Source organism: Pteropus medius, unplaced genomic scaffold (genome assembly GCF_902729225.1).
Source record: "Pteropus medius unplaced genomic scaffold, Ma_sr-lr_union100, whole genome shotgun sequence".
Taxonomy (NCBI): domain Eukaryota; kingdom Metazoa; phylum Chordata; class Mammalia; order Chiroptera; family Pteropodidae; genus Pteropus; species Pteropus medius.
Window position 1 is genome coordinate 4,937,743 of NW_024346150.1, and position 26,808 is coordinate 4,964,550.

Consider the following 26,808-nt stretch of genomic DNA (forward strand, 5'->3'; position numbering starts at 1 on the left):
AGATGCCTACAGGGCCAGGCAGGTAGCATAAATATTCAAATCAGGCCGGGGCAAGACAGTAGGGAGTAGTGGAGATTATGGCAGAGATGGATGTGCCTTGCTGATGTTAATTTTTAGGTATGTGATATAATGTCTCTTAGAGAAGTGTATCTTCAGAGAAGTATATTCCTATATATCTATAGGATGATTAGAAAGGTGTGAAGGCTTCAGGGCAAGTAACATTGAAATTGGCCTCTTATACATGCTCAAGAACCAACTTTTAGGTATTCAAACTAAAAAACCAAAAAAAAAAACAAAAACCCAAAGCCACATTTTCAGGTTGTATGTAGGTTAGGCACTGAGAATTTGCTACTTCCAGTAGAGTCTTCAAAGAAAAAGAAGTGTTTATTAAGCACCTACCATGCACCAGATAATGTACTGACATTTTAATAAATATTATCTTGTTTAATGTTCACAGCAATCCTGTGAAGTAGGTAACTTATATCTGATTTCTAGGTTAAGAAACTTGGGCACAGTGAGGACAAGCCAGAATGTGGCAGCATTAGGGTTTGACACCTTGACTTCTATCTTCCAGTCTAGAAGCTCCTGTTCTGCACCACAGTGTTGCTGGGATTTGTGGCCTCTGCCACACCCTGGTCTCCTCAGTTGCCATTGAGTGCCCTTTGCCCTCTTTGGGGAACTGTCTGCCTGCTCTGGCCTGACTCTGACTTCCTGAGGTCCAAGTTCTCACTAGCAGCCTCGCCTGTGTCACTGCCAATGCTGACAGCAGACTCTGCTCCCTTGGTGGATCTCACCCAGTCATTGTGGTGTCTTGGGCCTGTGTCATCTAGCCTGGCTTGGTCCTAGGCCTGGTTGCCTGCCTGGTCTCTTTAGGTTGGGGTTCCTCTCTGCTTGGTTTAGATGTCAGCTAGGTGTGGACATGGACCTCAGCGCATAGACCACAGGCACCACCTCAGGGCCTCGAGGCCTGCCCCGCAGGGCCCAGGCCAGAGGGGAGGGCAGCTGCCCTGATCTCATTTCATTAGAGCCATGATCTGCTCTCTGTGAGGTGGGCTTGGGGTTGACAGTGTATATGTGGGGAGAAAGGTGTAATTCACTGTTCAGGGTTTATTTTCCTCCCCTTTCACATATTCTTGATTATAAATAAATTAGAACATTTAGAATCCAGTAAATTTAACACCTCCTCCTCAACTGCCCCAGAAATTCTTTCCTGTATACAAGTAAATGAAGAACAATTGGTGCAAAGTACCAGAAAAGGACTTTCCTACTTGGCAGGTGTTGTTTTGTTTTTTTTTGGCGTGGATGTTGGCTGTGGAAGACAGGCATTTTTATTTTCAAGTGTGGGTTATAGTTTTGCTCAGAGAGCTGTATTTAGGGTTACCCAAGGCAGACTGCGTGGAATGAAGTCGTTGGGCTCTATGGATATGGTGAGGTCAGGTCTCACACAGTGGGATGCCTTTCTCTGGATGTTCCTGCAGGTGGGCTCTGTTGGGACCATGTGATTATGTCATGTGAGCCATTTTCTGATGGGAAGGTCCTGTGTTCTCTTCCTTCTGCCACTAAATAAGTTGTGTGCCCTTGGCAAGCTACTAATCTCTCTGAGCCACAGTTCTCATATTTATGTAATAAGGAGAATAATGGAAACTTACAGGGTCATTTTGAAGATTAAGTGAGATAATATCTATAAAGAGCTCCTTGTGAACTCTGAGATGCCGTGAAGTTCTAGTTACTATAAGCATCAAGCCCTTTACCACAGGTTTTTGGGCTTAAGTTTGATGTTTATACCAAATTATGAAGTAGGTATATGCATCCTAGCCCCTTCCTACTCTCTCCTGTATCAAAAAGCCCTGTAGTCTACGATTTCACTTGTCCCAGAAAAGCAATTCCCCACTATGCAAATATTCTTGATCTCCAAACATTCCTTAAATCTTTCATCAAACTTAATTATCTTTGTGCTTTCTCTTTTCCTAAGCCCACACCTGTGCTGTGCTATGTATGGTTAGACAGAATCATAATAAATTTATTTGCAAGGATAAATAGTAAGGCATCCTTCCCAAGTATATTTACATGTCTCCCAGGAATAGAAGAAAGTAGTTTTGCTAAATGGATAAAGTTCGAATGGTGAACTATCATGGATCTGACGTGAGGTTGTGGTAGGAAAGGACAGGCCCTTTCTGGTGTCCTTTGGGGCATACCCTCTGGATGGGACCTCTTTGACGTGGCTGATGCTGGCCACTAGTGTCTTGTTATGTCGAACATATTTTATATAGGATTTGAGTTGGCTAACAAGTGGTACTGGGATAAAAATATTCAGAAAAACGCAATGTAAGAATTAGGATAAATGAAATGTCAAGAGCATGGGGAGAAGCTGAATGCAAGCTTGCAGGCTATATGACTTGCATAGTTGTGGGTGGGCCGTGCATTTGTGAGCTTCCTGGAAGGCAACTTGAAAAAGAAAATAATCTAACCAGGAGGGAAAAAATTCACTGGTTACTATGGAAGGCAAAGATTTCTCAGGCTTAGTTCCTCTCTAGGACTGCACAAACAATAGATGTAGTCAACAGCAGCCTCAACAACATCTTATAGTAAAACCGAAGCAGATTTCTAGCCTGTTGTTTTTTGGCATATGACTTTAAGAACCTGGTGTTAATGGTTCTTAACGACCTTCACTTTGGGTCGGTGGTTCCAAATACACAGCTTTCTAAGGCCGTATTGACTTTGGTTGGTACAGTGAAAACTAACTTCACTTATGCTGAGCCAAAGGGCACATGATTTTTGAAGAATACTTCACAGAGAGCACATAGTGCTTCCTTTTATGCCTGGGGAGATTTGAAGAAGATGGGCTGCATCTTATTCCTGGCTTGAATTTTCTGAGGATGGGATTTGAACATAAGTCTGTCCAGCTTTGGAGCTCATGTTCTTTATCTTGCACTAAGTCAATGGCTAAAAAATATTATATTTATTCAGTAATCCAATATGTTTCATTTCTTCTACACTGAATGTTTATAAAGAGTAGATGCCAGTGCTTGGATATTCATACTGACCTGGTGACTTCAAGGAAAGTGAAGCATTGTATTCTCTGTTTGAATGCAAAGCTCCCTTACTATAGTGGCATTTACAGCTGGTAGCATCTGCAGATAATGAGGGTGGAAGGGTTAATATATGTGTTTGTTTTTGCCTGGGAAAATGGCAATGAATTTCATGCTTAGGGGTGCTGACTACTATTTAGCAATGACGCTTTTTTTCCACTAGATTAGGAAACAGATGTTTTTTGGTCTATTGAGGAATTTAAAGGCTGGAAATACTTAAGAGTTATCTTCCAGGGTTGTTGACCTCAATTCTTGGATTATGATTATTCTGGCTGGGGTCCAGTACTTTAGAGCTTTTAATCTGTAGAAACTCTTTTGTATATTTATCCTACTTTGCTCAATGTGACCTTTAAATCCTTAAATCATGGAAGCATAGTTCAGATTCAGGGACTGGGATTATTTATTCTTGTTTTAACTCTAAATAACGAATGTATCAGGGTCTTTGACTGGTGAACTGCCTTGGGATCAATCTTTACTGAGTTCAGTTAAAATCTTTGACTTCTCAGGCATTTCCACCTTCCTTTTGAAGGTGGCATTTGAAATAATAAAAACAGAATCATATTAGCTAGAATTCATTGAGTATTTATTCTCTCAGTCAGGATGGGATAGGTCATGCTGCAGTAACAAAAGTACTTCCAAATCTTGGTGGCTTAATACAACATTTCTTATCTTGCTCATGCTGTAATGCCCTCTGTGGATCTATAGGGCTTTCTGCTCATCATGGTCACATGGTGACCCAGGATAATAGAGGCTCCCTATCTCATGCTTCTATGACCACTATAGTACTAGGAAGGGGGGGATATCATTGGCTTTTTTAACTTCCTTGGCCAACACAAATCACATGGCCCAAACCTACTTCAAATGGAGCTAGAAAGTCCAAGTATACCATGTACCTGGAAGGAGAGGAGAATCAGAATACATGGGAGCCACTCTGATGACCACTATGTTTTCTGGGTACCAGACTGTGTCAGGTGCCTCACATATGTCATCTGTAATCTTTGCTCTAATTCTACAAGGTATAGTTATCTATTTCCATTATATAGATGAGAAAACAGAGAGGTAAGATGAGATGCCCATGGGCACACAGGGGCAGGATTAAAATCCAGTCTGTCTGATACTAAAATTTATGTATTTCCCTCTGCGTTATACCGCTTCCAACTGCTTAGACTTTCACCCTTTTCCCCAACTGGATGTTTCCCATCGAAAATAATGTTGCCAGTTAATCCTCCTCCTGTGATCAGTTTTTACATGTCTAGTGATTGGTGAAAACGGCCCTGAGAGGCTGGACATGACAATCGCTGATAGCCTCATGAGAGTGGTCCAGCTGGGAGCTGGTCCACTGAATCATATCTGTAGAGATATGAAGAGTCCAGAGGTAACTAGAGAAGAAAGGGGCATCTTTTAGAGGAAGTCGGAAACTGTTCAAATACTGTCCTCGGTCACTGGACTCTGGGGACTACAACAGGACTGTTACGCTGAGATGGACACACCAATTATGTTTACATTTACGAGGGGAGCTTTGGGTTTTATTTATCCAAGTGACAGTTTGGTCAAAAAATTTCCTTGGGCATGACTTGGATTATAGAATTAGAGTACAGGTGAAGTGCTGTCTTTGAAATGACCTAGGCCTGTGATCAGTGTTTAGGAAGGAGTCTAGGTGTGGCCTTTTCCGATGACAGAGACAAGAGCCTACTCTTGGGCCGGCCAGTCTGTGCCAGCAAACCTACAACCCACTGATGCCCAAGGCCACCTTCTCTGGTTCTCATGATGACTTTCCAGGGAAATAGTGCCACTAAGGAGGAAGTGAGTGTTTTGGGACCTTGAGGTAGATCTTGAAAAGCAATTTCTTGCTTGAAAAAATTCAAAATTATAATCAAATTAATTTGACCTAGTAGGTTAGTGTCTCCTATCTAGTCTTTCTATGAGCTCTCCTGTATTTTATATATGCTGCTCCTAGTGTTACTTATGTTAACTTACTGATAACTTATTGTCACTTGCTGACAGAATGATTTCTGATGGCTTCTCATGGCCTACAGGGTAAATGTCAAACATCTTAGCAAGGCACATATAGTTCTTTGTGGTTTTGTTTTTACCTACTAATGAAATATTTATAATGTATATGCAGTGGTGCTTTTCAGGAACTTTCTGCATAACGGAGGACTCGTTTTCAACTTCCTGAAAAAAAAATTTTTTTCTGCTAAGAGGGTGTAAAGAAAAACTCAGTCCTCTTCCTGTGTTTTTCCTTTACTCTCACACTAGTCACACGATGCTCCTGACACCAAATGTGTGGGTTTTCCCCACAACAAGCAATTCTCAGATGCCAGCTGGGTGTCCTACAGTTTAACTTAGTTTTGACACTATCAGGTGATAGTGTCAAACCCCACAGGTTACGGGCTCAGTCCCACAAGACTGTCTCCCACTTCAGATGTCACCTGCAAGTGGTAGGTCCCCAGCTTACCCGCAACTTCTGCCTGACTTGACTGTAAATCGGAGGTTCCCATGACCTCCTCCTCCTTGAATTCAATTATTTGCCAGAACAGCTCACAGAACTCAGGGGGGAACATGTACTTATCAAGGATATGATAACGGATAAAGATAAACAGCCACATAAAGAGAAACATAGGATGAAGTCTGGGAGGGTCCTAAGTGCAGCAGCTTCTGTCCCTGTGGAGTTGGGTACATCACCCTTTCAGTACGTGTTCACCAACCTGAATACTCTTTGAACCCTGTACTTTTGGGATTTTATGGCAGCATCATCAGGCAGGCATGGTTGATCATTAACTCCATTTCCAGCCCCTCTCCCCTCGGAGAATGAGGAGTGGGCTAAAACTTCCAAGCTTCTAATCCTAGCTTGGTCTTTCTGATGACCAGCCCTCATCCAGGAGCCATCTGGGATTCACCTCATTAGATCAAAAGACACTGCTGTCACCCAGGAAATTCTAAGGGATTTAGGAATTGTATGTCAGGACCCTGGGGTCACAGACCAAATATTGGAACAAAAGATGCTCCTAGGGCTCATATCACTTAGGAAATTACAAGGGTTTTAGGAGCTCTTTGCCAAGAACTGGGGACAGATATATATACTTTCTATTACATCATAAAAGTTTCATTTTTCTTCCTCATTCAGTGATGTGCTGCTCCTGTGGAGAGAAGCTAACTACAAGAAAGATGGCGAACGTGGAATAGTCACATTAGAGAGAGAGGTGATTCAGTTTTGTGACTGTTCAGTGGCTATGCCCAGCAAAGACAGATAGCTCACTCTGGTCCACAGTAAGCCAGAAGTAGGCTCCTCAGAGTAGACCAGACCTGAGGGAGAACATGTTCCATGTGCTTACTGAGAATGGAGAATCTAGACTCAGTCGTATAGGGATCTCTCCTTGATCATTAGTTACGTTGTTGCCATGTATGTATGGAGGAAGAATTAGAAACAGTTATTCAGATGAGGAATTGAAAACTGTTATTGTAACCTGCTCTGGAGCCTGTATGGACAGTATCCATTTATGGACATTAAATATTTTATGGCTTTCATGGCCTAAATCATATTTTACTATTTCCATCAAACCTTAAGTCAAAAATAAATTATTTTATATATAGTTTCCCAAACAGGGTCAAGCTTCTAGGGCTCAGAATGGGTAGGTCTGGTGACAAGATGCCTTTTTCACTCAAGAAGTGCACATGTGTCTGGAGATGTAGCTCATGCAAAGGGGTTAGGGTTCACAGGTGTCTCCTCCCTTCGTCCAGAAGAGTTGTCTTTTTCTGGACCTTTTGAAGCTATTCCTTGTGTGGGAGGAAGGTCACACTGAGGCACAGCCAAGAGGCAGGAGCAACTCCTGATGGCCTGTGAACTGTGTGACACACAGAACAAGGAAGGCTGTTGCTACATCTTGCCCCTGATGAGTTTGTTTGGCCTAATTCAGGCTCTGTGTCCTTGGTCATGCTTGATTGTACAAGTCCACATTTATGTGGAGAAAACACTCTCTTCTGAGACACACAGACCGGACAGAGGGAAATTTTCTGTGACTTTTCCTGAGTCCCCATGTTCAAGACCCATTTAAGACATTTATAAGTAACAATCATGATTTTTCCTAAATAGCCCATTAAGGGTTCATTTCAGCAATTTAAAACATGGAATTCATAGGTTTTGTCCTTTTGGGGTAATGCTCTCTGAGTTTCTCCACCCCATACTTTGTGGCTTGCTTTGGAAAATACGTTTTTGACTTTTTTTTGGAAAACCCAGTAAGGTGTTTCCTTGAGTCAGATCTTTTCTTGGTAGGCTTAATAGTAAGTTAGCAGAAATTTTTAGCTTTGCACTGGCACTTCCAGCCTCACTGGGAGTCTGCTTATAGCACTGGAACAGCCAGTGTGTGGGATGTGAGGCTGGGAGTGGGGCCTGATTCTGCAAAACACATGGGCCCTCACATGCCCTCAGTCCCTCTTCTCTGGCTTCCTTTTATTCTACTGTCTCTTTTGTCCTCTCGAGGGTACCCCTTGCTTCATTCATTTAACCTTGCTCTGTTACTTCCAGTGGCATACACATTTTTCTAAAATGATAAGTCTGATACAAACTTCATGCCCTGGAGCGAAAAAGAAATAGGATGCTGGAATTAAAAAGATTCAAGTGGGTCTTGTCTCTTTTCCTTGTGTTTTGCTGTTTCCAGGGAAGACCCAGATCTGTGCACCTTGGTTAAATGCCGAATCCTAGCCTGGTCAGAGGACGGTGGGGTCTGTAGAAAGAGCCGTTTGGCATTGCATGTAGGAAGAGCTACTGTGACCTTGGTCAGTGGTGATTGACCAGTGGCAAGTGTGTGAGCCAGATGGAATCTTCTCAGGTTTCATGGTATTTTGGAAATAATTTTCAGACTCAAACCTTAGTGAGAAAGAGCAGAGCAGGCATTTGTTTCTAGGACAGGAAGACGGGTGGACTGAATGGTAAAGAATGTCTCAATGTATAATTTTCAGTAAATTAAAATTCTGACTCTTCTTATACACACAGTGATCATGTCTCAAAGATTTATTTAACTCATTAATGAGGGAACTAGCAGGATGGCAAAGCCAATTCAAAGGAGAATATGGAGACTTAAGTATAAATAGTCAATGAAACAAAATAATGGCTGAATAAGGTTTGCTGAGACATGGCTGAGATACATAACCTTATGCAAGGTGATAAAACCATTACCTTTGGCTTATGAGACAAAAAATGAGACAAATCATTTTCAGCTATCAACCTTCTGCAAGTTAACATCTAATTTTACAGTCTAGGCCCTAAAGAGTAGTTAATATTAAGTCAAGTTTCCAAAAAGCATCAAATGCCTTTCTGTGGCTTTGTCAGACAACGCGCCATGTGACCATGAAAGGGCACCTATTATTTTGACTTATTTCTAGATTTCAGATAATTTTCCTTGACAGTACATGATGGAACCATTGCAGAAGATGTTCCTCTGGTGTACATCTGAACAGTCTTCTGATTTCTTGTTTGGTATTTATTATAAATGGTTAGCTATTTCAGGGCCTGAATGTTGTCACACCTTGCTTTATTATTCTTTCTTTTCTGTGTGGTACGTTGTGACTATTTTCAGGGATGCTGGCTCCTCGGAAAACCATCTGGATCAATGTTCTTTTCCTGTCCAACTCACTCTCTTGTTTGTTACCCTTGGTCCAAGTTGGCAAACTCCAGTCATAGAGTAAAAATGTATATCTTTAAATGGCATGATTATTTTTGGGAGGCCATAATTTAAAAACAAAATTGTATTTTTGTCTAGTCTAGTTCCAGAACAGAGTTTTAGATGAATCTTGTGAAATAACTGGTTTCAATATAGAAAATGACTATTATATCTTTAAGTTTATAAGCAATAACATTTTTTATTTTCGAGTTTAAAACTTTCAGGTTTTCTCTATATTGTCTCCTGAAGCAAGGTTTGGTTTGCTAATGGGTTGATATTTTATGCACAGGCAGATAACACACAGCCATATTACAATAAATCTTACTAATTTAGATTTTATGAAAGAACAATGTGTGATTAGTTTCTATATACTAGATTCTTAGTTAGAAATAGCTAAATATTATGAAGTCATGTGAGTCCTTTGTAATGCCTGCTGTGTGGACTGTTTTATGTGTCAGTTATTTAATTATGTTTTAGGAGCTATGATCTGACCCCCAGTGTGTCAAAACTACAAATGGTTTTAATGGATTTCCGTGGTCATTTTTTTTTTCTTTTGGAACTACTTAATCTCAAGAAAGAAAAGTCAGAGTCCAAGAGCAGAGCCTTAGGAGAGGAGTTGCTGGGAACAGGGGCAGGATGAGCTGGAGTCAGACTGAAGGTGGGAGCCATGAGTCAAAAGACAAGACCCAACCATGTATCATCTACGAGATACCCATTTTAAATATAAAGACACGTACAGATTAAAAGTAAGGGGATGAAGAAAGATATACCATGGTGACACTAATCAAAAGAAAGTGGGAATAGCTATATTAATTTCAGAGCAGGGAAAGTTATCGGAGACAAAGAGAGTTTTAATGGTAAAAGGGTCAATTCTCCCAGAGGATATAACAATCTTTAACACATATGTGCCTAACAACAGAGTGTCAAACTATGTGAGGCAAAATCTGATAGATACTCAAGGAGAAGTAGATGAATCCACTATTATGGTTGATACTTCAACACCCCTCTTTCTGAAATGGAACCATGCGGGAACGGAGTTGGTGTGGTGTGGGGCTGTCAGGGAGACATAGGGTTCCAGGATTCCTGGATGTTCCTGGATGAGTGCATATTCGGGCTCTCTTTTCGAATGGCACAGATTGGTCCAGTTTCTCCATATTGTGGGCTGAGGACCACATTAGAGTCATTGAGACAGGGTGTTATTAAAAATATGTAGAGTTCTGGTTTCCACCTCAGATTTACCGAATCACAGTTTGGGGTTTGATTGGGAAACCTCCATTTTAAACAAACCTTCCAGGTGATTCTCAAATTTGAGAACCACTGAAATGAATGTGGTGTTAATTCTACCTCCCCCTTTTGCCCCTTAACATGGTCCCCATTCAAAAAAACCCCCAGAACAACTGAAATTTGTTCTTTCATTGCAATCATCTTGGCTTCTTGTTAAGTCAAAAGCTATCAGATTAAAATAATTCATACCAAGAGGTAAATGACTAAAAAATAGCCTTTGGAGGGTGTTTGTGATTTAGGGAAGAATTTTCTTTTCGAGGATGACTCAACCAGTGAGGCCCAGTGTTCAGTGGGAGCTTTTTGGTCTCAAACTCTGAGCATTCCCCACTGGCTTCCTGGTTTGCAGTGGCTTTAGACCCTCTACTGTTGATAGACATCTACTTTCTCTTAAGTAGGATACTTGATTTCATGAGAACTTCCAAGCTAGGCTGGATAAGAGGATTTTCTGGGGGCCTAGATATTTGAGTTCAGAAGGCCTCTGGGCACACTGCTTGTTGCCTAAGCAGAAATGAAACAGAAGCCTATGCCGTGTCATGTCCTGAGTACCAAACGCAGTAAACCTAGCATGTGTATTCCAGTCTTTTCTGTCACTCTGGGGGTATGTGTGTGTGTACATGCAGCTATGTGTCTGGGTCCATATGTACATACATATATATTGTATATTGTATGTGATAATATGGTTGTATTCTGTAAATATACACTGAGATTAAAAAAAAAAATGTCATTGGAGCTATGTTCCAGTTTCCACATGGGTGCCTGCAGAACTGGAGAAGCACTGAACAAGAAGAACTAAATAAGGGATTCAGATGTTAGTATCTTATGGTAATTATAGTTTTCTTTCTCAAGGAAAGGTCATAAATTACTGATCATGGTGCAATGCTTTTTCCCCCTTGCTCTGCATTAGAAACCATAAGAATCCTTAAGCTTTAAGTCTAAGATATTGAAAGAGAACTGTTAACAACATGGCTTGTTTGCTTTAGTCTAAGCTGGTTTGCTTTTAAGAGCTTTTTTAAATGACTTAATAATTCAGAAACTCTACTGGTCTACTGCGGGTTAAGCCGGAAGGGATGGTTGAGTGGAGATTTACTGGGCTCGTGCCATGGGCCAGGTAGGGTGCCCAGTGCTCTACATGTACCAACTCACTTAATGATGGATATTTGTCCCGATTCACAGTTGAGGAAACTGAGGCTCAGAGAGCCAAGTGGCTTGTCTTAGGTGACACAGCCAGGAAGGGCCAGAGCTGGGATGTGAACTGAAGTCCCTTTCTGTTAATACCACTGCCTGGATCAATAGGCCAAATTCTTTTTTTTTTCCTGACCTGTGAAGACCAGTAGTGCAACATCCTAAAATTGACCTTGAACTCCACCTGAGACTCAGGTGGCCAAGAGTCTAGTAATCAAGGCACAGAACAACCTAGCCAGGAGTAGTGTTCATTTTTTAGTTTGGGGGAGAATTCGATATTTGTTAAAACAAATTGCTAAGCCTGTGGTCTTGAGGAGAGAGGTTTATGAAGAAACATTCTGCCTCCCTTCAGTCTAGGAGCCTTGAACAGTACTGCTGTCAGAAAGAGGAGGTGGTAAAGAGGGAACTTGCAGCACTGAGCAAGATGGTGACTTTGATGCAGCTCCTTTTAAAAAGTGTTGCCTGTAAGGAAGGCAGAAGAGGGACAAGGCATAGTTCTGGGAGAGGACCTAATCCCTCTTTTCCTTGTTTTACAGTCTCTGGCCTCACCTTTGCTTCTGTCATTATTGCTAAGCATGCAGAATTTTATGATGTGGTTAAAGGTCACTTCCACCTATGTCCGTCCGTTGTTAATATAATGCACGAAGCAAGCTCTGATTTGTGTTCTTACTATTCCCAGTTTTTTTCTTTTTGTAAAGAAACATTTACGAGTGAAAGTGACTCAAGTGCTTTTATACTGTACTTGAACTTATATTCCTTTTATATTGTATTTGCAAACAGGTATTTCTATAGGTGTTGGGTGAGTAAGCTATGACCTTTGTTTTAAAAGTTTAACTGTTGGGCTGGACAGCCTTGCAACTTCCAGAGGACTTGAGGCTGTGGTGGCATTTTCTGTGGTGTGGTGGTGGGGTTGACTGTGATTCACACTTAAGGCCTTGGAATGTGAGTGGGCTGTTGGGGAGTGTGGGCCGGCCAGGCTGTGGGGAGGCAGCCATACAAAGGGCACATAGTCACATTCCTCCAGGGCCACCCGGGAAGCATGGTGGCTGCCTGCCATCTGGCAGTGCTCTGGTATTCTCCTGGGAGTGGATTCCTGGATTCCTTGGAGCCTGGGAAGCACAGTGATCCAGGGAGACACTGCTTCTGGCTCAGTGGCATGTCCAGAGCTGTAGAAGCAGTTTATGGAGGAGGTTGCTGGACTTCTAAAGGGATCATCATTCTGGGAGGAGGCAAGGCATTCAGAGGGTGGGAACATGGAGGAGACTCTTGAATTTCATTGTTCGATCTGGCCCTGCCAGGTGCATAGCAGAATCCCCTCCAGCTTCCAGGTTTGGGAGTATATTAGGGGAAGGGAATTGGGTGAAAAGGTCAGGTAATAAATTGGATGTTGGGTGCCAGTGAGGATAGTCTGTGCTTAGAAGTACCCTGAGTTTCTTCTGAAGAGTCCCAGAGTTTCTCTGAATAAGGCAAAGCCCCACCTTTAAGTGTCCTCACTCTACAGAGTGCAGTGCTAGCAGCTGGCAAGCATGCATGTTTATGACACAGTGATCTTTTGATAAGAGCTCATTCCTGAAAGGCAAATGGAAACTTCTTATTAGAACTCAGGCCAGGTCGTGGGGTCGTGGGGTGCAGGCAGGATAGCAAAAATTATAAGGCAGCTGCGAGATTGCAGAAATTAAAAGGGGCGTTAGAGTCAACAAACCAGAGAAAAGAGAAGGCTAAGGCAAGTGACACTTTGACACCTTTGTAGGTTCAGCGAAAGCTGATACTCCTGGGAACTAAAATATCAGAGATGTCAAATGTTTAATCTCAGTGTTAAAACAAAACAAAACAAAACAAAAAACCTAAACTAAACCACAAAGCTGTTTAAGATTATAACCTATGAAATACAAAGTAAAAAGTTAGAATAGAAAAAAAATCAGAATAGAATGAAGAAGAAAACATTGAAAACAAATTAAGATAAATTCAAACTTGGAATTTAATTGTTTGTCCTAGAGTTTTTAAGAAAACAAAGATGATCTTAGAGGGTAGAACAAGTGATCCTAACTCATATTCCTGGAAATGTACTAGAATGAATTATTCACAGGAGAATAATAAACATTTGGAAGCACACGCGGTACCGGTTTCATTTTGCAAAACAAGAAATATATTACACCAATGTCATATTCTTTTATGGCTGGAAATCTTGCTGGATCAAGGAAGTAGGACATCTAAAGTAGTCGATGTTCTGAACCATCCTTTTGCTAATGGACGTTCCGCAAAAGCTAGGAATGCACGGTCTGAAACACACATGCTCCTTCAATGGGTTCATGTAGGACCAGCAGATCCCATCGACAAGGAAGTGCTGCTCAGTGTGGACCTGCAGGACATACTTTGTGTGTCAAAGGGCTCCAATGTTATTTTATATAAAACACAATAAAACCTCATTGTTTAAACTAGGGATTCCTAGTCGGGTCAGATAGGTGATCTGAATGAACTCATGAGACTGGAGTGGGTACGCTGGCCAGGGGAGCGGCCATTTGTTATTCTCCTCCAGCTCACTGCAATGGGTGTGCTGAGCCGGTATTACTTGCTCAGGTGAGTTTTCAAAGGAGGCCAGCTTTTCAGGTTTTAGGGGAAATCTTCTGATTTGTAAATGTTGGCCTTTAGACATCAAAGGTATGGCTCTTGGGCCACCAGTGTGCTAACTCTGGCTATAAATATTAGAGGAGATAACAGGTGAACGTTAAGTGGCTCCTTGGTGTAAAATGAAAGATTTTTTTTTAAGAATAGAAAAATCAAGAAAGTTTGTGAAAGTAAAAAGAGTTTTCCTTGTGATCAGGGGAGGTGAGTTTGGTTTGGGACCTGTCAATTTACAGATGAGATGTCAAATCTGGATGTAGAGCTTGAGAGCCATCTACTTCTCTACGTAGAAGTCATAGTCAGATCTAGAGGACTTATGAGATCCCTGAGCAAATGACAAACAGATATAAGAGACAAAGACTCAGATCTAGGAAGCAGAATAGGGAGCTAAATGGAATCTAAGAAAAAAGTTTCGAGAAGTGCAGGACTAATGAGCTCCCACTTGGTACCTTCTGTCAGTCACACATTCTCACTGAAGCCTTCTGACTCGGAAGAGGTGCGATTGCCCCAATGTAATGGATGAGGAATTAAGGTTAAGCAGTTAGAAGCTGGCAAGGAAATGGGACCTCGGGACAGGGTGGGCTCTTTTAAGAAGGTGGGTGGTGAAAGGGAGCTTGGTGGGTGAAGGAATATCAGAAGGAAAGAAAAGGGCATTTCTGAGGATGTCATGTCATGGGTAGCATGTTTGTCACCCAAGGGAAGGATCAAAGGGAGAGGGAGAAACAGACGATGATAGAGATGGAATAAATAATTGGTAGGTTGAGTCGAAAAGCAGGCAGGAGCATGAGGTAGGATCAAGAGGGATCTTCAGAGTGACAGGAAGCTGAAGGAAGCTGTCTGTGGGCAGAGTAGTTCAGCCCTAGCCGCTGGTGAAACATCACAGTAGGAGAGCTATAGGCTTGGAAGGGGTAATGGTTCTGGGAGCTGATGGCCAGTTCTCCTTACTATGAAGGGACGTATTTGCTGTTTATCTTTTTTATCTGAAAAATATCATTTTTCATTTATGCTAATTCTCATTAATTATAGATAGCTCAACACAAATTAATCCAGACTAGATTAGGTGGAGATGACTTTAATTAGCGTTTTTTTTTTGTTTGTTTTTTTGCCAGTGAGAGCATGCTACTAGTAGTTGCTGTCGCCTAGGATTTTTGTTGTTGTTATTGTCTTGTTTTTATCTTTAGTGAAGAATAGGGCTGCATAGCAAGACAACATGGGAGGGGTTAATTTGTTATTGTGCTTACATCATTACCAAGAGAATGCATTTAACACATACTGTTGTGATGGAGATTTTCTTGGAAAATAACCCTGTTATATATGTTAAGAAAGATTTTGGGCTTTGGAGTTAATGGGTACAAATCTGAGCTGTAGCATTTCCCAGTGGTGTGATCTTAGGCTAAATGCATTGCTTTATATTCTCCAACTGTAAGGTAATAATTATGTCATACCGTGCTTTTATGATAATTAGAAATATGTGGAAAACACCCAGCACTTGCCTTAATAAATGGTAAAAACAATGATAAATCACTAAAACTGAGGACTAAATGTTTTTATTTATCAAAGATATCAGACAAACATAATCGAAAAATATATATGTAAATGTATGTATGTTTTGTGTGTGTGTGTATGTGTATAAACATGTATTTTCCCATTCTCTTGTTGATGGATATTTGTATTATTTCCAATTCTGTTTAATTACAAAGAATGCTACTATAAACATTCTTATATGTATTTTCTGGTGCGCATAAGCAAAACTTTTCTCCCTGAGAGTGGAAGTACTCATGATGCCCATCTTCACCTCTGCTAAGTATTGTAAAATCTTTTTCTAAAATTATTGTGTTCATTTATACTTCTACCAGCAATGTATGAGAGCTTTGGTTTCTCTGAATCTCACAAACCATTGGAAATGTCAAACTTTAAAATGTGTGCCAATCTCATGGGTATGAATTGGTATCCTGTTATTTAATTAGTATTTCCTTGATAACTGATCAGTTGAGCATCTTTTCACATGTTTGCTGGCCTTATGAATTTTCTCTTCTGTGAAATGCCTATTCATGCTTTTTGCCCATTTTCCCCTAGACTCATCTTTTTTATAAGATATAAAGGTACTGGGTCAGGTATCTGTGTGCCTGCCTGCCTGCCTGCCTACCTGCCTGCCTGCCTGCCTGCCTGCCTACCTGCCTACCTACCTATTTATCAAAGTTCAAAGAATCAAAATTCACACTAACACTAACTTTTAGTGATACTTTTATATGGCAGAAAAATCAAGTTTATTGCCTGTACCAAATAGGTGTCTGTACGTGATGAGTATCGAATGAATCTAATAGGGAGGAAGAAGACAAACTGCCATTAAAGATGTGCAATTAGCACGTCAAGTGTGATAACTTTCTAAACTGGTACCAAGCAAGCCTGTTTTTCATGTTTTGCCCCTTAAGGATGGTGTGACCTGGACAACCCCTCTAAACAGCTCCTTCAGTGAAGTCTGTACCTTCTGACCTCCTGGGTGATGGGCTGCCCCCTGCAATGAGAGTCGGGGCTCTCTCCATACCCTGCCTCAGAGGCCCCAGGTTTCCTAGGGAGTGGAACCACCTGGCTGCTCCCAAGCCTGTGTCCCTCAGGCCATTCCCACAGGATTCAGATTACATAGCCTATACTTGGGCCTGGGAATCCGAATTTTGAACAAATGTCCCAAATAGTTCCTATTTCTAGGCGACTTTGGGAAATCCTGATCAAGCCTCATGTCTGGAACTGAGACCCAGTGCGGAAGGTCCTTTGAGTGCTTTTCTTTTTACTTTGGCACAGATCTATCCGGGAAGGAACATAATTAGGGGAAAACAGTGGCTCTGGAAAAAAGATTTCTTGGTTTACATAATTAGCTAAACTTTCCTTTCCAAGTTCCTAAGCCTGTGCCAGATGACGCTTGGCTCCCTCCAACCCACAGTTGGCCCCAGGCCACCTGACCTCCTTAGTGTCCCCACTGCCAGATACAGCAATGGTGTCATAATTTCCGCCTGTGGTTCCTAAGTCTGCCTTCTCCCCATTGCTGTCAGGGCAGTATTTTAAATGTCTCCTGTGTAAGACTTTTCAAGGGCTTCCGAGGGCTCTTAGGAGAGACCTAGCTGGGTCCTGGAGTCACAGGCTCTGCCTGGTCTGCATCCACCCTTCCTCCAAGACGCTTTCTTTTACCACTTGTCTGATATTTATTCTGTGCTTTGGGCATGGTCGTCTCTGCAGTTTGGGAATGTGGGACCATTTCTCTGACACCAGTTGTTTTGCTTCTGCTCTTTCCTGTGTCTTAGATCTCCTTTCTTACTTACCTCTGTTTGGCTGACTTATCCTTATCCTTTAAGACGGCGTTTCTCAGACTTTAATGTGTACACAGATAACCTAGCGATCTTGTTGAAATGCAGATCCTTTCAGTCGGTCTGAGTTGGGGCCTGAGGTTCTGCATTCCCAGAGAGCTTCCCAGTGCTGCAGGATGTCACCAGGTCTGGGGACCACACTTGTAAGGCTTTAAGACTCACTTGCTCCTCCTTGAGTTGTAAATGCCCATTAGTGCACCTGGGCCAACCTTTGCCATACTTCTTATTGTATAATAACTGCCTTATCTATCTATATGTTTCTTGAAGGCAGTAGTTGTACCTTGTTTGTCTTTATTTACATTTGCAGTGCCCAGCATAGAGGAGATACTCAACAAATATTTGTTGAAGAAACAACTGATTCCAACAATCCAGACAGATATTTGTCGGGTTGTATTTGTTGTTTGTGGCTATCTCCTTATTGAGACCAATGACTTGTTGCTTTTCCAGATGGTGTTCTGTGGCCTGAAGTGTTGGCTCCACTTTCTACGATGCAACAGACCTTGCCAGGGAAGGAGCAGTGGAGTAGGTGGTTAGCTTTGGCATTGGAAAAATTCTTTGTGCTTCATTTAGGTCAAGATTAGTTGGTTTAAAATTAGCCCTGGCTTCTGTATTCTTTTGATGGTTCACTTCTGCTTGTGAGCACATGTGCACACATCTCTCATAGAATGAGTCTCTGAGATTTAATAGCCTTTTCCTCTCCTAGCCCTGTTCTCCACATAGTTGCCAGAATGAGCTTTCTTTTATTTATTTAATTTTTAATTCTAAAAAATTTTTAATTTAATTTTAAAAAATTTTTTACACCTACAGCTCCCGGTATTCCTAGGTGGTCTCCCATCCAAGTACTAACCAGGCCTGACCCTGCTTAGCTGCCGAGATCAGACGAGATCGGGCATATTTGGAGTTGGCATGGCTATAGGTAGACAAGACTGAGCTTTCTGAAATGCAGATTTGGGTTACGTGACTCTTGATGGCTCCTTCTCCTCTCAGGGAAGATTTTTCATCAGGGTGCCTGGGATGGTCCTTGCTTACTGTTGTTGTCCCCGAGTGTCCCTTTCCACTCTCAAAAGTATCCTAGTTAGGATGATGAACGATATGACTGCCCCACTCCTAAGGCCTCTCTCCATGTCCTCATGCTCTATCTTTTCAGCCAGGTTGCTTGGTTGTGAGAACATCTCACATCACTTGTGAGTACCAGGCTTTCAGCTCTGGCTGCTAATTCTCATGAAGGGGACCTTGTTAACAGCTCACTGTTGCATTTGCTCTGGACAGTTATTCTGTAAACTAGAAAATGTGTCTATTTTAACCTGTAATCACTGTACATTCTGCAAAAACCAGCAAGATCAAATCATGAACCCCATGGTTTATGTTTTCAGCACATTTAGCAGAGATCTCTGAATGATTGCATTAATCCTTTAATGGATTCATGAGTGAGGCATCCTACTTGTGGGCGAGTCAATAGTAGCTAGAAGTGAGAAGAGGTCATCGTTATTTTGCTTAAAGGGTGTAACCTCCCTCCTCTCATTTATTCATAAACTTGTTTTTTTCAGTGCTGTTGGAGCAAAAGCCCAGGACAGTGCACAGGTTTAATTGTAAAGCCAGAGAGACCAGGGTGAGCTCCAGGCAGTTTCTTAACTCCTCTGAGAGCTGGAATTCACTCCTGTAAAAACGAAAAAAAGACCTGCTTTGTGTGGCTAGCTATACCGATTAATTGAGATAATGTGGAAATGTTGAGTTATGTACAGCATGGTAAGATTTTCTCCTTGTTTTTCAAGACTAAACCAACTGAGTTATTTCTATTTGGAAATAGTGGTAGTGCTACAAATATATTATGCGTTATTTATTTGTGGCACTGTTTTCCTATTGTGATGCAATGTTCTGTTTTTAAGCTGGGAGAGCTTCTTTCTTCCCCTTCATTATTCTAAATATATTTTTCTAATGCAACTCTGTTGAATGTCTGCTCATGCCTGACTGTTCCTCTTGAGTTACCACTGTGCCTGGGTGTAAAAGGACTTCTCTTATCTTCTGAAAACACAGCTGCTTCACTTACATCAGGCCAGGCTTTCTGTTAAGGAAATCTCCATTGCAGATAATGGAAATGTAGCGAAGATAGAGATTCAGTGTTCTGCACATTTTTGCTGTGAATCTTGGAATTTTTTAAAACCAGAAAGTGCAAAGATGGAGAAGTAGGCAAGGGAAAAGGATTTAACAAGTTCTATGTTGTCTAATGTCCATTGTTTGGTGGAACTGTAACCTAAAAGGTGCTCTCTGTGTTAGAGATGGAGGAACATTTACCATTCAGCCAAAGAGCAGCATTTAACAGGGTTGCTGTGAATCTGCTGCAGCCTCTCAGTGTGGTCCGTGGACCAGGACTGTGAGCTGCACTGGGAGCTTGTTAGAAATGCTGTCAGAGCCCCCAGACCTACTCAGTCAGAAGCTGCATTTCACAAGATCCTCAAATTGATTCAAATGCACATTAAAGTTGAAGCATTTTTCTTGGCCAGCACTGTCCAATAGGACTTTCTGTGATGATGGTGATGTACTATATTTGCACTATCTGATACGGTAGACACTAACCGTATGTGACTAAGAACTTGAAGTAGGGCTAGTGCAACTAGGGAGCTAAACTTTAAATTATAGTTTATTTAAGTCAATGAACTACAATTTAAATTTAATTAGTCACATGTGGTTCGTGGCTACTAAATTAGGCAGCTCAGCAGAGACTCTACCAGGTTTTGCTTATAGGACTCCTTGTGATGGTGATGTCAGCATCCTGTTGCTGTCAGGAAGGAGTTCTTTATGCATGGCTGAGGGGTACCACTGTATATTCTGGGGTCCTTGTTGATGACTATGGCTCTGTGCCAGCCCCTAGAATGAGTCTAAGAGCCTTTTTGTTTGTGTTGGGAGCTCCGTAGCTGGTATATTAAATGAAGAATATGCAGATTATGACCGGCTGAATGAGGAGGCATAAGCCACACACATGGAGTCAGCAGGTAAACAGCTGCCTCAGCATTCAAACTCTCACTTTGGAGAAATGACAACTCAGGGTTGTTTTGATTGAAGGTGCAGTTTCAATACACTCACACTAAGGAAGTGAAGTCACAAGTTGTATTACTTATAGATCCCAAAAATGAGGGTGGGGAAACACAGTGAACTGGGGGAAGTGCAGCCCTCCATCCCAGGTCACCAGGGAGCAGGAGATAGAGAGCTGGGTAGCAAGCATCTATTACTTATAAGGGATTGGGGCGGAGGTCACAAACTTTTCATGTGCTCGACTCTAAGTGGTGCTTTTAAAGGGTGTCCCAGGAAAAGCAAAGTGAAGACTTACGTGGGACCCTTAAGCTCAGATCCTTAAGTAAATGTCTGGACTTTGGGTGTGAGCAGGGTCGTCATACTGTCAAATGCCAAGGCAGCAACTCCAAATAGCTTTTCCTCATCACAGTATTCCTGACACACTTCCTTCTCTGGAGCCTCACAATTGGATAGAAAAAAACCCACACCCTTCTCCCCGCCAAACTTGACAAGCAAACACCGGCACTAAACCAACACAAGACATTGAAAACTACCCATTTCTCATTGTGTTTCTATTATTTTACAAATCTCTGAAGATCAGAAGATATAGTTCTCTACTTTGCTTCATCTACAACGTATCTGGCTTACAAAATCAAAGTTGATGCTTTTTATTGGCTTTTTTCTTCTTTAATATTACTTTTCCTCCACGGGGAACTCTAGTTCAAATTATTTTAGTTATGGTTTCCTGAAGAGGCTTTGAGAAACTTTTTCTTCTACATCTTTGCTCAAGCATTCCTTCTCTGTCCTCTTGGCCTAAGCCATGCCTAATTGGGGGCGTCTAGTACATAAACATCATCTGTGATGACTTATGCGTGTTCTGTAACTTTAAGACTTTTCTTGTTTTTCTGCCTTCTCCATGCTGATGGCCTCTAATTGTTCCAAACTTAAATTCTTTCTGTTGTACTTGGCAACACGAAACACTTGCCAGCTGTTTGCTGCTGATACATGGCTAAGTGATGATGCAAACATCTGTTTTGGCTGAAGCAACCCTCATGTTTCACCAAATGGAGTTCCCCTTCCTTCCAGGTAACCCCAGAGTTCTGTTGAGGTGAGGGAAATCAAAGAGCCATTTGGCAAATGAAAATGAAGCTTTGTGTGGTAGCAAAAGCTTATTCTAAAATTGAAATATTTATTCACAAGCGTACATTTGATTACACCTCAGAAATGTTTTGTCATTAGGTATAGGGGAGCTTGTCATGTCCTTATATTATTTTTGTCCTTAAATATTGCCTGATTGGTTAGGAGGCACGCACGCTTGGACTCAGAGTGGGAAGGGGCTGCAGGAGTAGCCTTCCACAGGGCTTCCCTAGATGTTGGTGGGAGAGCCAGCGTAGGAACTTGGGTCTCTTAACTTTTTGGGAACAGAGTCATTAAGACACTGTTTTTTTTTTCTTTCTATTTTTCCCTCAAAGTGGATCTATTTTATGGGGAGAAATAGGAGAAGGATATGAATTTCCATTTTAGGCCACAGATGAATCTTCACATGGAGGGAACATGCAGTTTCTAGTTTATGGTTTGCTTAGGTTGTTTTGTGGTATAGTTCAACTCACTCTCATTTCTGAAAGAGAAGTGCCTCTAAGACCTGGTATGAAATAGAACATTTGCTTTAAAATAATAATAAAAATAAAACAAATTCGGATGAGAGAGAGTTAAGTCGGTGGATGTTAGTGCTTTTCAGAATAAGTTGAAAGCAATATGAAGCATGCTTCCCAGATCTTTCCTTCTTTCCTGTGCTGCTCTTCACCATACCCCTCCTCACACACATCTCTCTCCCTCCCCTCCCTCTCCCCTCCCCCTTCTCTCTTCTCTCTCTCTCTCTCTCTCTCTCTCTGACACACACACACACACACACACACACACACACACACACACACACAGTAGCCTCTTATGATCATAAAACCTGTGATAATTTCTCTTGCACATAACATGCTATGAGACTGGGAACCCAATATAATATCCAATAAAAAAATGTACTTTTAACAAATATGTTCTTTCAAGGCTCCTCCCTTTTCAAATTAAAAAGAAGTTAAAGCAAAAACAAACTCAGCTTAGACTTTATTTAAAAGCAATGAATATTTCAAAAGTCAAGTTCTCTAGGAATGGAAAACTCCCAAGTCAGAGTAAAAATTAGCAATGGCTTTTTTTTTTGTCTTACCACCATCAGAAATCTTAACGTACCTCCCCAAATATATTTAACTAATGTGTCCTATAGGAAGTATTTATATTTTTAGATTTAGTTCTTTTTAGTCAACATTCGGGGAATTCCCTTGACAGAGCAGCGCTGGGTAAAGGAACGATTTCCACCTGGAACTTTCCTAGGTGAGAATGAGAACTTTTGTTCTCACCTGGGAAGTTTCTTTATCACAGCCCCTGTGGTCGACCCCCTTCCTCTCTTTGTGTGAGCTTTGGGAGACTCACTTTAATGACTGTTTAAATTTGGTGGTCCCTGGTCCAGTCTCTCTTGTCTTGAGTCCCCTCCTGTGCCCCAAGTTCACCTCTTCCTATTGTATGGCCTCATTTGCTCTTCCTTGCCCTTCTTGGAACATGTGGTCTTGAAATCCCATCATTATCCGGCAGCACACTAGACCAGTGATTCTCCGATGAGCAGCATCAGCAACACCTGGTGTGATAGGCGGAAAGATGGCCTCTCAAAGAGGTCCACACCCTAATCCCTGGAACCTGTGAGGTGGTTAAATTACATGGCAATGGGCAATAAGGTAGCATGAGTCATTAAGGTGCTTAGCAGCTGAACTCAAGTAGGAGCATATCCTGGATTATCCAGGTGGGTCCAGTGTAATCACAAATGTCTTTAAATGTGGAGGAGGGCAACGGAACAGTCAGTGACAGCGATGCAGCGGGAGAAAGACTCACCCTGCCATTGCTATTGCTAGCTTTGAAGATGAAGCATAGAGGCTGTGAGCCAAGAAAGTCAGGTGACCTCTAGCAGCTGGAAGAAATAAGAAAATGCATTCTTCCCAAGAGCCTCCAGAAAGCAATAAAGCCCTACAGACACCTTGATTTTAGCCCAGTGAGATCCAGTTTGGACTTAAAGTTCTTAATTCCAGAATTATAAGGTAATAAATTTGTGTTGTTTTAAGTCACTAAATTTGTGGTAATTTCTTATAGGAGCAATAGGAAACATGTACACCTGAGAACTTCTTAGAAATAAAAATTCAAAGACCCCCCCTACTCAAGACCTATTGTATTAGGAACTCTGGAGGTGGGGCCCAGGAGTCTGCACTATGATTAAAAATAGATTTTTGAGATATAATTGATATTCATGATTCACTGTTGGCATATATTTTGAAAGGGCCACCACAATTCACTGCATCTGCCTCCAAACTCGCTCTCTCCCCACAGAAAAGGTTTCTCTTTTTCTGTCCACACCTGATCTCTCTACCTATAGTCTTGTAACACCCTTGTCTAATAATATCCCTTTGCTCTGGTCTCCTTAACATTTGGCTTTCCATCTCCGTTTGCTCAGCCTTGTGAATATATCTCTATTTTCTTATTTTAAATACCCTTCTCCTACCCTCTGGTCTCTCCTCCTCAAGTTATTGTGCTGTTGCTGACTCTTTCCTTTTCTTGTCAAGCTTGTTGAAGACAGAGTTTTTATTTAATACAGGGATCCCCAACCTCCGGGCCACAGACTAGTACCAGTCTGTGGCTTGTTAGGAGCTGGGCTGCACAACAGAAGGGGAGCAGTGGGTGGGTGAGCGAAACTTCATCTGTATTTGCAGCTGCTCCCCAGTGCTAACATCGCTGCCTAGCTCCACCTCAGATCATCAGGCATTAGATTCTCATAGAAGCACCGGTCCCTGGTGCCAAAAAGGTTGGAGACCGCTGACTTAATGTCTCCCATTCATGTCTCAAGCCTCTTCAGCCTACCTTCTGCCCACATCTCATTATAATTACTGTAGGAAGAAACTGTCACCAGATGTTCCTAATTACCAAATCTAATGCACGCTCACCAGCCTTATCTTATTTTGCCTCTTTGCAGTATGGACACTATAACCTTTCTTGGAACTTTCTTCATGCCACTATCCCTTAGTTTTTATGACTGTCTTGGTGTGCTTTCTCTGCACAGTCCTTAAATGCTGGTGTTCTCTAGGGCATCCTGCAACACAGTCTTAAAAAAAAAAAAGAATTTATACATCTTCCGTGCAACATTTCATTCATTCCACTCCCAGATCTGTATCTCCGTTCTAAAATCTTCTCTGAGCTTCACATCTGTGTATTTAAATGTCTGCTAGACACCTCCACTTGCATGTCTGCAGGCACTTTCAGCTAGCTAATGGTTTTAAGTCAAACTCACTGTCTTCACTTTCTCTACACCTATTTTCATATCTGCAAAATGAAAAGTAGGATCAGATTAGGAGTTTTCAAGCTATGGGTTGTGACCCGTTAGTGAGTCTGAGAAATAATTTAGAGCGTTATGATCAGCATTAAACTAGCAAGCAAACAAAAGACACACTCATTCACACACATACAGAGGTGAGTTTACATTAGAATGTAAACTCCATGAGAGTAGACAAGTTTTTTTTTTTTAATTTGCTTTGTTTACTCTTTTATCTCTAGCATATAGAACAATGCTTGGCACATGTACCAACTCCAAATATATTTGTTGAAAGAATATGTGTACTCAGTTGTGGTATCAAGTGTGTATCCTACTGTGAGTTGTGGTCAGAAAGCTCTAAAGCTATTGGACCAGATGACTTCTAATGTCCCTTTCAACTTAAAAATCATAAATATATGATTTTTTTTTTCCAGTGCTCAATAGTTTGATTTTTACCAGTGGTCAAGGTCTGTGGCAGAAGTCTTGGTATTTTTGTTTGTGTGGTGAACATTAGAGAGGTCTGAGTGGGAGGAAAAAGCAGTGGTATTTGGTAAATGGTTGCGAAGATGCTGTGGGTTGAAATAGTGTGCTCAGATGGCTGCATGTGGACTATTGAGCTGGCTGGCTTAGGCCAATGTTGTCCCTAGGAAGGGACAGCATGGAATTTGTGATGTGAAGCACGATGGTAGACTCTTTCTGTAGCTGGTCAGATAGCGTTTCAGAGAGAGGAATATTTTAGGGACATTCTTTAGTCTCTAACTTATCACAAGTGGACTTCTTTGTTACGAAGTCAGCTGATTTAGAGTGGGTGACAGACTTAAGGCTAAGAGCTGCCAAAGGAAAAGTCAAAGGATGTCACATCCAGTGACTCACTTATTTAGCATACATTTAACTTACTAGGTTCTAGGCACTGTGTGAAGCTCTGAGGATACGTGATGAACAAGACAGACAAGATCTCTATTCACACGAGCCTTAATTCTAGTGGAGAAGACAACAGACATATACATTGATAAACATACAAGATTATTTCAGGTTTGGAGGAGCCTCCTGCACCAAACAGCTTGGTTTTGTTTTGCACTGTAAAGTAGAGAGGTTTAGAATAAGAAGCAACTGAGCTTTTGTCCCAGATCACCTTGAGACTGAGGCTTGTGAAATGGAAGAATGTGTCAGTGTGCTTCTCGATGGACACTTTTAAAGCCTTTTAAGAAAATCAATGTAGACAACATCTTGGATCCTGCACTAATGGAAACCGTGGTGGAGAACTGAGAGGGCTGAGCGCCGAAGAGGGAAGAGAGTGGGCTCGTGGGGGCACCGTTGAGGAGGTGTGTTGTGGTGGGAGACCAGAGGAGAGGTCTCTTATAGGCTATTCAAACTAAGAAGTACCTGTTGAAGAGCAGATTCACGTTATATCTCTGTGGGATAATCCTTCTCCAGGTGCCCAGATGTGACTCTGAAGTAAATTTGTGGAGAAACAGTCCCTTTCAAGAAGCTGTATCGTTTTACTCCTGAGGATATCTAATTCACTTTTGGATATGAGTCAGCTCCATGTCCAATCTATAGAAAGCAAATTATGCAGGGCCTTATCTTGGTTGAGTGTGTATAATCATGAACTGCTACCCTTTTCCCTCTTCCTTCTCTTTCACAGATTACATATGAAAAGCCAATTTCTCTAAAGAATCTCTTTTTTCTGTTCCAGGAGCAGTTTTATTTGTTGTGGTATATGTTCACTGTTTCCTGCATAATTTAGCAAGGATTCTAGGCAGTTTACAATGGAGTACCAGATCTTTTCCATTTACCCCTCCAGCATCAGTCTCTGCCTTTTCTGCCCTAGAAAGCTGACCTGATTGATGACATTGGTACAAGAGCTACCTTGTTCTTTGCCTTTCAGTTGGGTTCGATCAATGGGGGCTCCCAGATAGGTGGCCACATGAACAAGAGAGTGAGGTCTCCTTCCTTGTAAGGTGGCTTTGGGCTAGTTGTATCCTAGACTTGTAGCAGCTGTTCTTCTGGAGGCTGGTACCCTATGTGACTCTCCAATGGGCCCCAGGACCTGCTTTCTCCCTCATCTTTTACACCTGGTTGTGTGTGTGTGTGTGTGTGTGTGTGTGTGTGTGTGTGTGGTGATGGGGGTAACAGTTCTGCTGCTCCACACTCAGTTCCTGCACTATCTTTAGTGGTGTCCCTCCACCCACCTCACCCACGGAAAC

The 26,808-nt window shown here is 41.7% G+C and overlaps 1 protein-coding gene and 1 pseudogene across 5 annotated transcripts in view; one reads left to right on the forward strand and one right to left on the reverse strand.

Moving 5' to 3' along the window:
- FRMD3 (FERM domain containing 3) overlaps window positions 1-26,808 on the forward strand; it is a 283,990-nt gene that overhangs the window by 109,932 nt on the left and 147,250 nt on the right. The gene's annotated exons all lie outside the window — the stretch shown is intronic.
- LOC120613057 (uncharacterized) lies at window positions 17,995-18,114 on the reverse strand (annotated as a pseudogene).